The following is a 15,605-nucleotide window of genomic DNA, read 5'->3' on the forward strand; positions in this document are numbered from 1 at the left end:
AAATTTAAATAAGGACACCGATCTGTTTTGTACGAGATCGCATCCAGGTAATACGCATTTCCGTGTCGAAGGCATAGCTAGCTAGCAAACTGTAGGATGTAGTAACTAATAATACTGACAGTAACTCGCGATCGGCAAACTGATGTGAATGTGCTATATTGTTAGGGGAGGGGCCAGCGTCAGGGGCTCCAGTGCGTCATCAAGTAGGGGCGTGTCCAGGAGCTCAGGGGCTTCAGTGCGTCATCGAGCCCCCGTTTTAGCCCTGCCCAAAAAATCCGGAACACAGCAATGGTGAAAAACTGTTTAACGGTCTAACTCCACAATTCAGTACTTCACAGTTCACAGTCTTTGTAATATGATTTAGCAATACATTTCTAACATTTATAATGTGTTTAGAATTTTTTTTTTGAATTGCCTTTACAGGGACTTTAAGCATTTTCCTCCCATAGAAAACCATTATAAGAACGCTTAATGTGGCTTAATGCAGATTAGAATGTCCCCTTATTTTGTCGAAATAACGAGATATTATGTCGATACTAGGCTACTGCTGTGTCCACCGTGGTCTCCACATTATTGATCAGCGGAAACAATTTTTGCTTGTTTGGGATCTGACTGGGCCCGGTTTCCCGATAACGATGTATCTTAGCTCTGAAGAGTGCTTTCTACGTGCAAGGTTACGAACGCTCGCAGCAATTCCACGAGCGTTTCCCAAAAATGCACTTAACATGAACGCGCAAGAACGCGCTCTACGTGCTACTTAAGAGTCCCTGTCCATTCGTGAAGTGCTGAAACATAACCTTATATGGAATGGTATTCTGAACGTTTAACCTAATAATTGTCATCTGTTGTGGATTAGCAATCAAGACAAGTCTATATAAAGCACCTACAGGCGGAGGCACTGACAAAATGGCAAAAAAAAAACAAACAAAAAAAAAAAAAAACAAGAAAAGATACCTTTCAAAAAGATGAAATTAATGTCCTTTTAGAGGAGATAGAGCGAAACAAAGATGTAATTTTTAACAGATTTAAAGGATTTATTTTATTTATTTTTTTGTTCATTCATTTAATTTTGATTAAAATTATTAGATTAAATTATTTCTATTTTTTTGTTTTGTTTTCTGACCTTTTTAATTATTTAATTTATACATTAATTTAACCAACAACAAAAAAGAGTAATAAAGTGTACAATAAAGTACAATCAATATATTATATTGATTGTATATATCAATATAATATATTATATTATCTTATATTATAATCACATTGCATTTGAATAAAGTTAAGGGTGTAATCTGCCGGTTGTCCTGCAGGTGTCCTCATAAATCTGTCTTCTTACGATGCACTTGGGGATGTACGATTACTCCAGAGCACTCGTAGTTCTACGAAGATTTTCAAGTGCTACTTAAGGTACGATGCTTTTGGGAAACAGACCGTAATATTAAGATCAGTCGTACGATCGTTTTTACGATCAACTTAGGCTTACGATGCTTTTGGGAAACGCAGCCCTGGCCAGCGTATTTGAAAAAGTTAAGCAAACTTTTCTGTCTTTTTGACATTTTTCCCCTGAGTGAAACGATCGAGGCTAACAGCAATTTTAACTAGTACAACAAGCGCGCAAGTCATGTGTCACAAACATTGAACACTACACAAACAGTAATTTTATTTTTTACATTTAGGCAATTAATTTTCCATAGTGACACAGGAGGTGCCGGATCCAATAAAAAAGGTTCCGGATCCAATGTCGGAGGTGACGGAACATGTTCCGGCGTGTTCCGGCTCAAATTAAGCCCTGACCCTGACGGTTGATGTACGCTACTGTCGCCATGTTGTCTGAACGGACTAGTACGTTCTTGCCCTTGAGCAACATCCGAAAACGGTGCAGAGCTAAGCGAACTGCCAGCAACTCGAGGCAATTGACATGCAAAAGGTACTGGGGTCCTGTCCAGGAGCCCGCGGCAGCATGTCCATTGCACATGGAACCCCAACCAGTGGATGAGGCATCTGTTGACACAACAACATGCCTGGACACTCGTTCTAAGTGCACTCCGGCCTGTAGAAAAGAGAAGTTCTACCACGGGGTGAAGGTCTGACGGCAGGCCCCGAGTGACTGGTGTAAAATATTTGATGTTTGGCTGGTTAAGGATAAGTGCTACCAGAATGGTGTGTCGATTAGAACACAGGAATGAGTCCAGAAGTTACTTCTCAATTGATTTATTGCCATTTGCTTTCTTTCTTCATTGTCCCATTTCATTAATGTGGCTTTACAATTGCTGCATATTGCTGGTATCTACAATCAAACAAAGTTAACTTTACTGATACAAATCATAATAATAATTATACATTCACATAACCATAAAGAAAATCTTTAACCAAATTAAACAAACAGTTATCAAATTAATATCAATACAAAAGGTTTAAATAAACTTAAATAAACATAGACGCAGCAAACACATGCAGCAAGCAGAGGACCAAACAGCACAAAGAGAGGCACACTAGTGAGGTTGATTGGTAATTACCCTCAGGTGAAGAACATTCCAGGAAGTGGGCGTGTCTCCCAATATGAGTGACAGGAGTGACTAATTGGGATTTTTAACAACTGGTATCCGGAGCGTGCCCTGTTGCCATGCCCATCTCGGGACTCGATCGTGAAGCCAGTGCTGAAGCGGTCTCATATGAAGCAGTCCGAGCGGCGTGACTGCCCCTGCGGACGCCATATGCCCCAGGAGCCTCTGAAATAACTTCAGTGGAACCGCATTCTTGCCCTCGAATTGAAGCAGTGACTGCGCACGTACATGGCGACCGAGTCAATTTCCATACCGTGAAAAGTGATCCTCTGCACGGGGGAGAGTTTGCTGTTTTCCCAGTTGACCTGAAGGCCCAGACGGGTGAGGTGCCGGAGCACCAGGTCCCTGTGTCCGCAAACCTGCTCTCGAGAGTGCGCTAGGATCAGCCAGTCGTTGAGATAGTTCAGGATGCGAACCCCTTGTTGCCTGAGTGGCACAAGGGCTGCCTCGACGGCCTTCATGAAGACGCGAGGAGACAGGGCTAACCCGAATGGGAGTACCGTGTACTGGTATGCTTGACCCTCAAAAGCAAACCGTAGAAATGGTCTGTGTCGAGGAAGAATGGAGACATGAAAGTATGCGTCCTTCAGGTCGATCGCTGTAAACCAATCCGACAGACAAACGCATTAGAAAATGCATTTGGCTGTCAACATCTTGAATGGAAGCCTGTGAAGGGACGAGAGCAGCGAGGTGGGGCGCTGGTGGGGCACTGACATCCGTGGCCTCTGGGGGCTCAGAGATAGGGGTGTCAATTCTTCCTTTAACAACAATAGGGTGCTGCAGGCCGCAGAGATGTATAAAGTACTAGAGACCCAGACTTGAGTAAAAGTACAAGTGCTCTATCAAAAAAGTGACTAGAGTAGAAGTTGAAGTGTTCTTTAAGCACAACACTAAAGTAAAAGTACTAAAGTATTCAACATTTTTTGTACTTAAGTATTGCAAGTAGTTTATTTAAAAATTTACTACTCAAGTACTGAAAGTAAAAGTACAAGTATTGTGTTATGAAGTTATTAAAGAAAACAGTCAAAAGTTTGAACATCATATTGTTTATATTATTTCAAATGTTTAGGACACTCACAATTAATTTGGCTGAAGCAGCAGTACAAGGACAGGAATGTACAAGAACACCTTAAAACACTAAGCTTAACTCTTTGTAAACAAAAACAGATCAAATATGTCCCTTCCCCCTTTAAAGCATCCCTCTCTTCTCTTCCCTGCTTGTGCCTTTTTTCTCCACAGCTTATTGGGTATTTATCAGCATGTAACAGCGATCTCTGGAAGCTTTGTTTATGTCAGGGAGTTCCTGGAATGGCTCTTCTTCATGTGTTGCATATATGGACTAAATGTGCATAGGGCGCCCTCAGGCTGCCAGCATGGACTGAAAACACAGTAGGCTACATCAGAGTATCCAGCGGCGCTCATAATGATTACATCGGCCCATTTTGGTTATAATTTCAATAAATATTATTCCTCTCAATAGAAATCTGACGTAAACCTATGAAATCTATCAATATTTGTCAAAATCTGCAAATTTTTGAGCTAAAAGCCCTGAGGGACATTGTTTGGTCAAGCGCTGTCATGACGACAGCACAGGAGTTTTTTTCTGAATGGGAGCGGCTGACGCTCATAATTCATATTAAAGGTATCGACTATTTTTTCTATTACATAACTCCTGACACAAATTAAGACATAACTGTTCCTATAAGTTTCTCAGAATAAAATAGTGCTCAAATACTGAAACTTGAGTCTTATATCATTTTAATGATGTATAGTTTGTCAAGGTAATAACATTACATCTAATAGTAACTTTAAACTATTTAAACAAAGAACGATTCAGTGCGTCGGCGTCCTCATGACGGCTAACAGTTACGCACTTTCACTCCGACAAATCAAAACATGGACTCTGGTCTCCTTCCTCACCCTCACCGCCACTATCAGTCGAAGTTGAAGGTGGTGTTTCTGGTTCTTCCATCTCAAAACAAATTAAAGCTCAAGTGTTCTCAATGGAGGCAGGCAGCAGAGCGAAAGGCAGAACGGGAGCACGCGCGGTCTTCTTGATCGCTTGATTCACTGGGCCAGCTTCATCAAACCTGGTGACAGAGCCATCTACCACTCTGGCAGTGATAATGTGGGTTTGGAATGATTCGTAACATTTTTATAATTGTAATGAGTAACGATGCAGCACATAAAAAATTTATCGGAGTAAAAGTATTAAACTCATCGAAAATATGTACTGAAGTAAAAGTGGAAGTAGGAGAGAAAAAAATAATACTCTAGTAAAGTACAGATACAGCCTTTTAGTACTTAAGTACAGTAGTGAAGTAGTTCTACTTCGTTACTATACATCTCTGGCAGGCCGTGGCCGACAGTGGAACAAAAAGAGAACTAAGGTTTCTCCCCAGGCCGGGATTCTGGATTCTGGAGGGATTCTGGAGGGCTGGGGGACAGAGTGGCCCTGCAACCATCTCCTGGAGAGAACTGCAGCCTATCTCTGAGCTGCCCGCATCAGGACGGGCTGGGGAGCCTTCCTGCGGCCACCTCGACTCCCGCATATCTGCCAGGTTGAGCCAAAGGTGCCTTTCCTGGACTACACAAGTGGATATCACCTGACCCACGGAGCGTGCCATCACCTTCGTCGCCCATACAGTGAGATACGCAGCTCTTGAATGAGCCCTGGATCAGCCCTGCCCTCATGCATGTCTCAGAGCACCCATGCCTGATATACTTACAGGATGGCCATAGCATGCAAAGAGGAGGCAGCCTGCCCCGCAGCTCTATAGGCTTTGGCCACGAGAGTGTATGAAAACCTACAGGCCTTGGAGGGGTGCTTTGGGTCGCCACGCCAGGTGGAGGCACTCTGGGGACACAGTTGCATCGCCACAGAACACTCCACGGGGGAACCCCAGTGTACCCTTTGGCCGCGGCCTCAGCGAGGGCAGAGAAGGCAGAAGAGGCCGCTGAGATGTCGCGAGAAGTCAAAGGAGACTTCCATGATCTCATGACCTCTTCATGCACTTCCGGGAAGAAAGGAATTGTGCTGACGGGTGTCAGCAAGCGCCGCCCCAAAAAAACAATCATCAAGCTTTGAGCGCTCGGGACATGTGGAGGGTTCCACTCAAGCCCGTTGCTCGCCGCTGCCACGGAAAGCATGGCAGTCAGTTCCGGATCAGACTCGGGCAATCCTGGCACCCCCGAAGGAGGCAGCACAGCCGAATCTTCATCTCTGGATGACTCAAGCCCACCTTATGATGCGGCGATAGACATGATGTCATCTGCTGAGGTGCCAATGAAACGCTGGGTCCGCCACAAGACTGGCCAGCGATCTCATCCGGCAACCTCACGGGTTGCAATGCGCCAGAGGGGGGTGTGGCTCGGGGAATATTCGTCGGGTTATTCCACACCCCAGCGTGATTGCGTCTGAAGCATCTATGTCAACTTAGTCCAATGGAATGAATGAAATGCGCGTCACGGGCGGATGACGTCATGACTAGGGATGGCCCGATACCGATACTGGCATCGGGTATCGGGTCGATACTGCCCTCATATACTCGTACTCGTACTCATAAAAATTCGCCGATACCACGCACCGATACCACGTACATTTTGCGAAACGAAACTGGCCGCCGCGAGTGCTTTGTAGAGGTGAACTGAGTCAAAGACGCACGAGCTGGTCGAGCACATCCCTTAGTTTAAACAGACATTAGTGGAAAGTTTGTTCAGTCGGATGTCAATGGCAACGAAATTAAACGAGGCATGTAGCTTTAGCTTATTATTGACGTTAACTGACGAGAGAGAGAGACAGAGAGAGAGAGAGAGAGAGAGCGAGAAGTGCACTTCTGTTGAATGCTCTTTGCTGATCGACTCAGCACATGTTATTTGGATGAAAACTAAATCGTATATGTAAGTAAAGTAATACATGAACTGTTACCTGACTGAAGTATAACGAGTGGTTCCCTACATAATTACAGGACGTGTGCAGGTTAAGAAGTTTCATGAACGCAAACATCCGAAGCGCGCGCCTCACAAACCAGCGTCTCAGCGCGCGAATGCTGAATTAAATTGTCTTTCACGTCTTGCGCTTGTACGGACGAATTCACACACAACTATGTAATAACGCCCGTCTTGGTGAGTATCCTATAGTAAACAAAGTCGGTTATATCTCAAATGAACGTAGCATGTTCAAATGAGCTCTGGTGTGCTCGGTCTTAAAGGGGCAGCAGTTTGATAAACCTGCTTCTGTGTTTTAATGTTAATCAAACAAAGGACAAAGAAATACTGACTGCTCTTGACTAAATAGGCTACCCTTTTCAACTTTACAAAAATATCCATCTATATATAATTTATACAGTAATGAATATGCTTTTTTCACATTTGATTACTTTATTCAAATGTCTGTACCTGTTAGATCTACCTGAAAAAACTCTAAAAACACTGTTTATTTCATTTGTAGCCTTTCTTTGTTGTATTGTATATATTTATCCTATTTGTAATTCGATTGATTGTTTTTATTTTGTTACTGACTGCTTACTTGTTTTAAATTCACATTAATTAGGCTGCTAGTTTTTGTTGTAGTCTCAAAATTGGATTAAATAATTGATATTTCACTGGTTTTGACAAACATTTGAACCGCTGACCCAGTCCTCAGCACTGAGCCCTGCTGAAGCAGCTCTAAATATGTGCTGTGCTATTAAATGAAAGATAAAATATGATAGAGCAATAGAATGAACAATGACAGTACAGAAGTACAGTACAGAAGCTCATACAATGCATTTTAGCAGGCTTAATTAAGCATGAAAATAACTGAAAGAAATATATATATTTGATGAACAAATTAAGCCAACTAATATGATTTATAATCTTTTGGTTTATCTACTAATACATTTAAAAATTACAAATGCAGTGAAAATTCAGGTATCGGTTACGGTATCGGTATCGGCGAGTACCAAAAATTACAGTATCGGTATCGGACTCGTTCTGCAAAAAGTGGTATCGGGACATCCCTAGTCATGACCAGGAAGATACAAAAGCGCATCCGGTGAAACCGGCATTAGCTTCTGTTGCCTCAGCAAGCGATCTGTGTCAAACTGTCTGTCTATATTTACTGTTGTCTGTCACACGTTATTATGGCGAAACAAGTATTTAAGCAGTGTGCTTATCCTTGCCCGCGTTATTTAACGGGTGGGGATACACATGAGCTTTGTGTGATGTGTTTGGGAGTGGAGCATGCGGTGTCAGCCTTCGAGGGGGCTGATTGCCAGCATTGTGAACGGCTTCCCCTCCGTACGCTCCGCTCTCGCCTGTCACTTTTCGAGGAAAGTGGCGAGGCTCGTGAGCCTCAGGGTGCTGGACCCGCTGCTGCCGAGGCAGCACGGAGAAGGCATACCTGGGGTTCGCAAATGGATCTTTCAGCGGGGTTGGAGACGGATCCGAGGATCCTTTCTCCTCCCTTACCTGGGGGATCCAGCACTCTCTCTTCCGAGTCGGGAGCCCGCTCTGCGGATTCTCCCGCTCGGGAAGAGAGCCTAGTGCTTCGATGCTCTAGTTCTGAGGAGGTAGATGTATTAAGCACTGGCAGTGACACACATTATAAGGGGGAAGAGGATTCGCCATCTCTTTCCCCCGCATATGAGGAGTTGGTGGATGTTATCACTCGAGCTGTAGAAAAATTACATATTGATTGGCCAGCCGAGAAAAGAGGTGCTCTTCCCAAAAGTAAATTAGACGAGCGCTTCTTATCATGTAATGTTTCACCTCCATCACGAGACCTTCCTTTTTTCCCCGATGTTCATAATGAGTTATCCAGATCGTGGAATAAACCTTATTCATCTCGTCTTTTCAGCCCTCATGTACACACATATTCACAAATAAGGGGGCTGAAAGAGTATGGTTATGGATCGATGCCGCGGGCAGAACAAACGCTCGCGAGTTATTTATCTCCCGGTACAGCATCGTCCATGAGGGTCTCAGCTTTACCCACAAAACCATTAAAAGTGACATCTAATTTAGTGGGTAAAGCTTATACGGCAGCAGGTCAAGCCGGAGCCTGTCTGCATACTATGGCAGTGCTTCAAGCATATCAGGCTGATCTGCTGGGAGATTTGGACAAAAGTGAGGGGGTGGGGCCGGACGAAATTCGAGAGCTTCGTCGGGCCACGGACTTATCTTTAAGGGCTACTAAGGAGACCGCCAGAGCAATTGGGCGGTCTATGGCAGCATTAGTAGCCACTGAAAGACATCTCTGGCTTAATCTAGCAGATATAAAGGATAAAGATAGATCTTTTCTGTTAGATGCGCCTGTGGATCCATCTGGTCTTTTTGGCGATGCTGTTAATTCAGTAGTTGAAAGATTTCAAGAGTCAAAAAAGCAAGCAGAGGTTTTTAAAAAGTTTCTCCCTCGCCGTGTCCAACCGTCTAGCTCCTCATATCGAGCACAGCAAAAGGAGAGTCACTCTCAGTCGAAGTCTTCTAAACCGAAGTCCGATCTGAGGGTCGTTCTTCAGGCTAAGAAGGCTTCGACTTAAAAGAAGAAGTCCTGACGCTACCAGCGTCAGACCAGTGAGGGTAGCCCCAATCGAGATAGAACGGTGTACACCTCAGTATACGGTGCCCGTTCTATCTCGATGCCCTCAGGGGGCCGTTCTGCCAATCCCGCCACCCTTGGTGTCTCGGGGCGCAGTGGTCTCCAGCGAGTTTCTGGCGCAGTGCCAACCCGACATTGCGTCAGATTCGCACCTTCTGAGGGAGGTTCAAAAACAGTCAGTTCAGGTGTCTCCTGCCAGTTTGCTTCAGGTCCCAGGACTGACTGTCTCAAATATACCAGAGGCCAGCCTCGAGAGGCTGGTTCCCTTAGTAGATTTTCTGGCGGAATGGAAGAATCTGCCAAATATATCTCAATGGGTCCTGCAGATAGTAGAAAAGGGTTACAGAATCCAGTTTGGTTCTCGTCCACCACGCTACAACGGGGTGTTGCTAACGTTAGTACAGCCCGAGCAGGCTCTGGTAATGGAGCAAGAAGTGAAAGCTCTATTAGAAAAGGAGGCTATAGAGCAGGTGTATTATCCCGACAGAGAATCGGGTTTTTACAGCTGTTATTTCATTGTTCCAAAAAAGGATGGAGGGTTGCGTCCCATATTGGATCTTCGTCGTTTGAATCGTACAGTTCAGAGACTCAAGTTCAAGATGCTGACACTCAAACAGATCGTGACTCAAATCAGATCCGAGGACTGGTTTGTCACGATAGATCTGAAAGACGCATACTTCCATGTCTCCATCCTCCCTCAGCACAGGAAGTTCCTGAGGTTTTCTTTCGGGGGCAGAGAATACCAGTATCGGGTACTTCCATTCGGTCTAGCTTTATCACCCCGCACATTCACGAAGTGCGTAGATGCAGCTCTGGCCCCGCTCAGGCTGCAGGGCATACGCATTCTGAATTACATAGACGACTGGCTGATTCTAGCGGAATCAGAACAGTTAGCGGTTCGGCATCGAGATGTCGTCCTCGCACATATGCAGAAATTGGGGTTGAGGCTCAACGCCAAGAAGAGTGTGCTATCTCCATTACAGAGGACCACTTTTCTGGGTGTGGTATGGGATTCAGTCACGATGCGAGCCAGTCTATCGCCCGCTCGTGTAGCTGCTATCTTGACAGCCATGAAAGAGCTAAAGCTAGGCCAGTCGCGCACTGTGAAGCAGTTCGAGAGACTGTTAGGGCTCATGGCAGCGGCGTCCAACGTGATACCTTTTGGCCTGCTGTACATGAGACCTTTGCAGTGGTGGCTCAGGACCAGAGGGTTCTCCCCGAGGGGAAACCCACTTCGTATGATCAAGATCACGCGGCGGTGTCTCCGCGCCTTGGTTATATGGAGGAAACATTGGTTTCTGTCCCAGGGTCCGGTGTTGGGAGCTCTTTGCCATCGAGTTGCTATCTCGACAGATGCTTCCCTCACCGGCTGGGGAGCGGTAATGGAAGGTCGTTCAGCTCAGGGTCTGTGGAGGAGTCATCATCTCTCTTGGCACATAAATTGCCTGGAGATGATGGCTGTCTTCAATGCGTTGAGACATTTCCTTCCAGACCTGAGGGGCCATCATGTGCTAGTTCGAACAGACAACACATCGGTGGTCTCTTATCTAAATCGTCAGGGGGGTCTGCGTTCGCGTCCGTTATGCAAGTTGGCGCACCAGATCCTCCTGTGGTCACTGGGGAAAATACTCTCTCTGAGGACAGTGTATATTCCAGGGGACCAGAATATAGGAGCAGACACCCTGTCGAGACAGGGGCTGAGGCCAGGGGACTGGAGACTCCACCCCGAGGTGGTGTAATAGCAGTATGCAATAGCGCTGTTGTTTACTACAAAACAGCTTGCATCTGTGCCGTATAAACAACGTATTAAACTTCAAATTAACATTTATATGCTAATGTATCATAAAAACGATATGTTACAGACGAAATATGAATGTTTAGACAAGATTTCGTTGATTAGTTTTGGATAGATTATAAAAGTTTTTACTGTAAAAAAAAGACTACTGTCACATCAAATAAGCTTTTGTTCACTAATTTCTGTGATGTTTTGTCAAAAATAAAGTAGGTATATTGAATTATCAACTAAGATGTTATCATAGTGTTCCAATATTCAAACTAATGAATCCTTAACTTTGAAATACGTATGATAAAATGTATACTTTTTGAAAAGAAAGATTACACTTGAAATATTGTTACAATTGTAATTGTTGTTGATTTACATGTGAAAACTGTTTAATAAAATAGCAAAAAATATATTTACAAGGTAGATGTAAAGGGGCAATATAAACCTTCTCATTAAATTATTTATTATTGTTTTTTATTAGTGACACATTTGGGGAGAGGATATAGTCCAAAACTTTCTGAAAATACAGTATGAGAATTAACTGCATAGTTACTAGAAATGTTTACTTTGGATATTATACAATTTGCACGCATACAAAATAAGTCCTCACATTCTTCTTGTGGTACCCAGTGACACACCTGAATGAAAGGCTCATTATGCAGGTCATTGTCTTCTCAGGTGTGAACCACATCATTATTCATGATCATTCACGCCCCCAATCATATCAAAACAAAACATGTATTACAAAGTTTAAATCAATGTATTGTTTTATGTGATTGATTAGAAAGGATGATTTTCCTTTCATTTTGAAGCAAAAACTCTTAGCGACAACATCCATTAGTCAAAAGGGACACATACTGTATTTGGTATGTTTTGTGGAAACTTTAATTTCTTTAAAACTGAAAATTTAATTTTTAGAAACTTTAATTTTTAGTTTTTTTTTCAATAACTATGCATAAACATTATTCTCTCAAAAATACAAACATGTACATAAATGTTGCTCACATATTATGGTAGCCCTGTTTGTGCTAAATATAGTGTAATTACACCTTTGCCATTAATATGTTTATAAGCAACTAAAAAAAGCACAAATGTCAGGGCATGTCAAAACATATAAAGGACCCCAAATACACCTTAGACCCCAGAGGGTTAAACACAACCCAACACATATTGTCCCTAAAACTACAAGATAAAAGAAAAAGAAAAAGAAAATGAAAATGAAAGAAAAGTGCCATTTCGTTTTTCTTAACAACCTCAACAAACAACTTGACCAATTTGAACAAAAGCTCCATTTACCTTTCTCTGATTGGGAGGTATACAAAAAAGAACAGAGCAAATTTAGAAAACCCTTTTTATCTTAGCAAACAATCTGACTTAGGCCTACCACTTAAGTCTAAAAATACTAAAGGTTCTATTCACTTTAACATAGTCTGTGATTAAGTTACAGTTCTTTTCCCGATGAACTTGACTAATTAGTCACTATAAGAGTCCAGAAATGTGTTTAAATTATATGAATCTTTGCGTATGTGCTGAAAATGATAACCGCGTCTCAGCTTGTCAGATAGTCTTTTCAGTTCGGCCCTCAAGTTTGAATTTTCCTCTCAATATTTTTCTCAGCTTCTCGAGGGTGTTCAAACGTGTATCTGATTGCCATTTTGGCTGGATAGAACAGACTATAGTTGATCCCGGCAGCTCGCAGCTTGGCCTTCACTGGATTAAATGTGGCGTGAAGTTTGCCAGCCTTTGGACTCACATCGAGGAAAATGTGCACAGGGGATCTGCACCTTTGTGGTAGAAACGGCTTTTATTTCTAGTGAGCTTCAGGATTTTTTCCTTCTCCGCATAGTAATGAAAACTAGCAGTTCATACAAAAATCCATACATTTTTCATGCATTTTCTTGTGTTCTTTGGCCAGATCTTGAGACTGTTCTAGTGCTGCCACCCTGTCCATTGTGTCACTCAGCGCTTTCCCCATCTCCGTGACTGCACTTTGTGTAAGACGGCCAGTTCGGGAAAGATTTTTTCTCACAGCACACGCAGGTCTTCTTTTATCTCTTCTTGATTCGTTTGCATCTCCAAATACAGGTTTTCAATTTGCGACCTAATGTCTTTAATCACAGCTTCTCTCTCTGTGTGTGTGTGTGTGTGTGTGTGTGCGTGTGTGTGTGTGTGTGTGTTGTTCCCTTTCGTAAGGGAACTCCCGCTGCATCGATACTCAACGGTTTGGGGAATGCCTTCGGCATGAAGCGTCTGAAGTCAACTATGGAATTATTCCAATCTCAATTGGTGTAGCGTCATTGTGTCACTCGTGACGTCGCATGTGACGGTGATCCGGAAGCTATAAAGGGTCACAGGAACCAGGAAATGTTAGCTTCTGGTCTTCAGCAAGCATTCTATGTCAACATGTTTGTCTTATTTGGTGTTGGCTGTCACTCTGAGAGAAAGTTATTATGGCAAATGTTAATAAAGATAAGCTATTCAGGCAGTGTGCGTCCCCTTGCCCGCGTTATTTAAGCGAGGGTGACACACACTCGATTTGTGTAGTTTGTCTGGGAGCAGAGAATCCCAGCGCTATAGGGTGCAGTCTGTGCTAACTGTGAAACACTGCCCCTGAGAACGCTCCACTCCCGCTGGGCCATGTTTGATGAGACTGGTCAGGCTCGCGCTCCCCGTGGATCGCCCTAACCCTAACCCTGCATTCATGGAGATCGCAAAGGGAGCTAGCGGATGATGTTGAGATGGCTTCGGCCCTTTCTCAACATTCTGAAGCTAGCTCCATGAGTTCCGTTCTGCAATGGAACTGATGCTCGAATTATCTGGTTCCGAGGAGCTGGATATTTTGGGCATTGAGGCAAAATTCGCCACCCCATTCCCCTGCCTTTGAGGAGCTGCTAGAGGTAGTGACCAGAGCCGTGGTCAAATTAATGATCGATTGGCCACCAGAAATGCAGGAAGCGACTAAAAAAATCAAGCTTGATGAGCGCTTCCTGCTTCCTGGTCACAGCCTCTACGCCGGAGTCTGCCATTTTTTCCCGATCTCCACACTGAGGTGTCGAGATCGTGGAAAAAGCCCTTCTCCTCGAGAGTATCTGGCCCCAATGTCCATCTATATTCGGATATAATGGGTGCCAAGGAGGAGGGCTATGAGATAATGCCCTGGGTTGAAGAGTCGTTTGCCTCTCATCTCTCCCCTGACGCTGCATCATCCCTGCGGGCTCCGGCGCTTCCCACCTAGCCCTGCCGTACAACATTGGCCTTGGTTGGGAAGGCATGTATGTCGGCAGGTTGGGCTGGTAGTTGTCTGCATACGGGGGTTGTTGCAGGCATACCAGGCCGACCTCCTCAAAGAGGTGGGCGATAGTGGGGAGGTCGCCTTCGACGACATCCGCGAGATGCGTGGAGTGGTCGACTTGTGGTCGTCTCTCCGTGCTACCAAGGAGACGGCCCGTGCCATCGGCCACTCCATGGCAGCACTGGTAGCCACGGAGAGACATTTGTGGCTGAATCTGTCGGGCATCGAGGACAAGGACAGGGCTTGTCTCCTCGATGCCCCAGTTTCGCCTTCTGGCCTTTTCGGAGATGGTGTCAATAACGTTGTTGATAGGTTTCAGGAGGCGAAACGACAGTCAGTGGCTTTTAAAGAATTTATCCCCCACCGTCGCTTCAGGTCTCGTGGGTCTGCTGCCAGGGGGCAGTCCCATGAGGCCGCCGCCAGCTTCTCACACCTGCTGAGGCAGAAGGAGAGTGTTGCCTCTCGTGCTCCCCCTCAAAAGGCCTGGAGCCAGAGGCAACACCCTCAGTCGGAGCCTTCCAAGCTGAAAACAGATCTGAGGACTGTTATTCAGGCGAGGAAGGCTTCAGCTAAGAGGCCATGATGTGAGACTCAGGCCTCTGAGGGCGCCCCCCTCCGCGTGGGCTTTTTAAAACTTCGCTCCGCAGAGCCCTCAGGAAATCGATGTTGCTTCCCGTCGTCAAATGCGCCTCGGGACGCATCGACTTCCAGCGAATGTATTACACACAGTGTACCTCTCACGAGGCCTGTAGAAAAAATTATTCGGTTAGTTCCTGCCAGAAAATTGCTTCAGGTCACCAAAGAAATAAATACAACACCTGAGGTCAGCCCTGAGAGACTGATCCCTCTAGTAGATTATTTAGACACCTGGAAGGGTCTTCAAAATATATCTCAGTGGGTCCTGAATACAGTTGAGAAAGGATATAGAATCCAGTTCCAGTATAGACCACCTAGATTTAGTGGTGTTACTCACACGCTGGTATCTCCTGACCAGAATCAGGTGATGGAAGATGAAGTCCAGACCCTCTTAGCTAATGGGGCCATAGAATATGTGCCCCCCCCACCAGAGGGAGTCCGGGTTCTACAGCCGGTACTTCATAGTTCCAAAAAGGGATGGTGGGCTGCGTCCCATTATAGATTTTAGGGTATTGAACAAATCTTTGAGGAGATTTAAGTTCAAAATGCTCACTATACCTATGATCGTTCAACAAATCAGATCCGAGGACTGGTTTGTAATGATAGATCTTAAGGATCCATATTTTCATATTTCCATCATTCCACATCATAAGAGGTTCCTTAGATTCGCTTTTGGGGGAAAGGCTTATCAATATAGGGTTCTTCCTTTCGGCCTAGCCTTATCCCCTCGCACCTTCACTAAATGTATGG

The sequence above is a fragment of the Abramis brama genome (genome assembly GCF_963993115.1).
Source record: "Abramis brama genome assembly, chromosome: 20".
NCBI classification, from domain to species: domain Eukaryota; kingdom Metazoa; phylum Chordata; class Actinopteri; order Cypriniformes; family Leuciscidae; genus Abramis; species Abramis brama.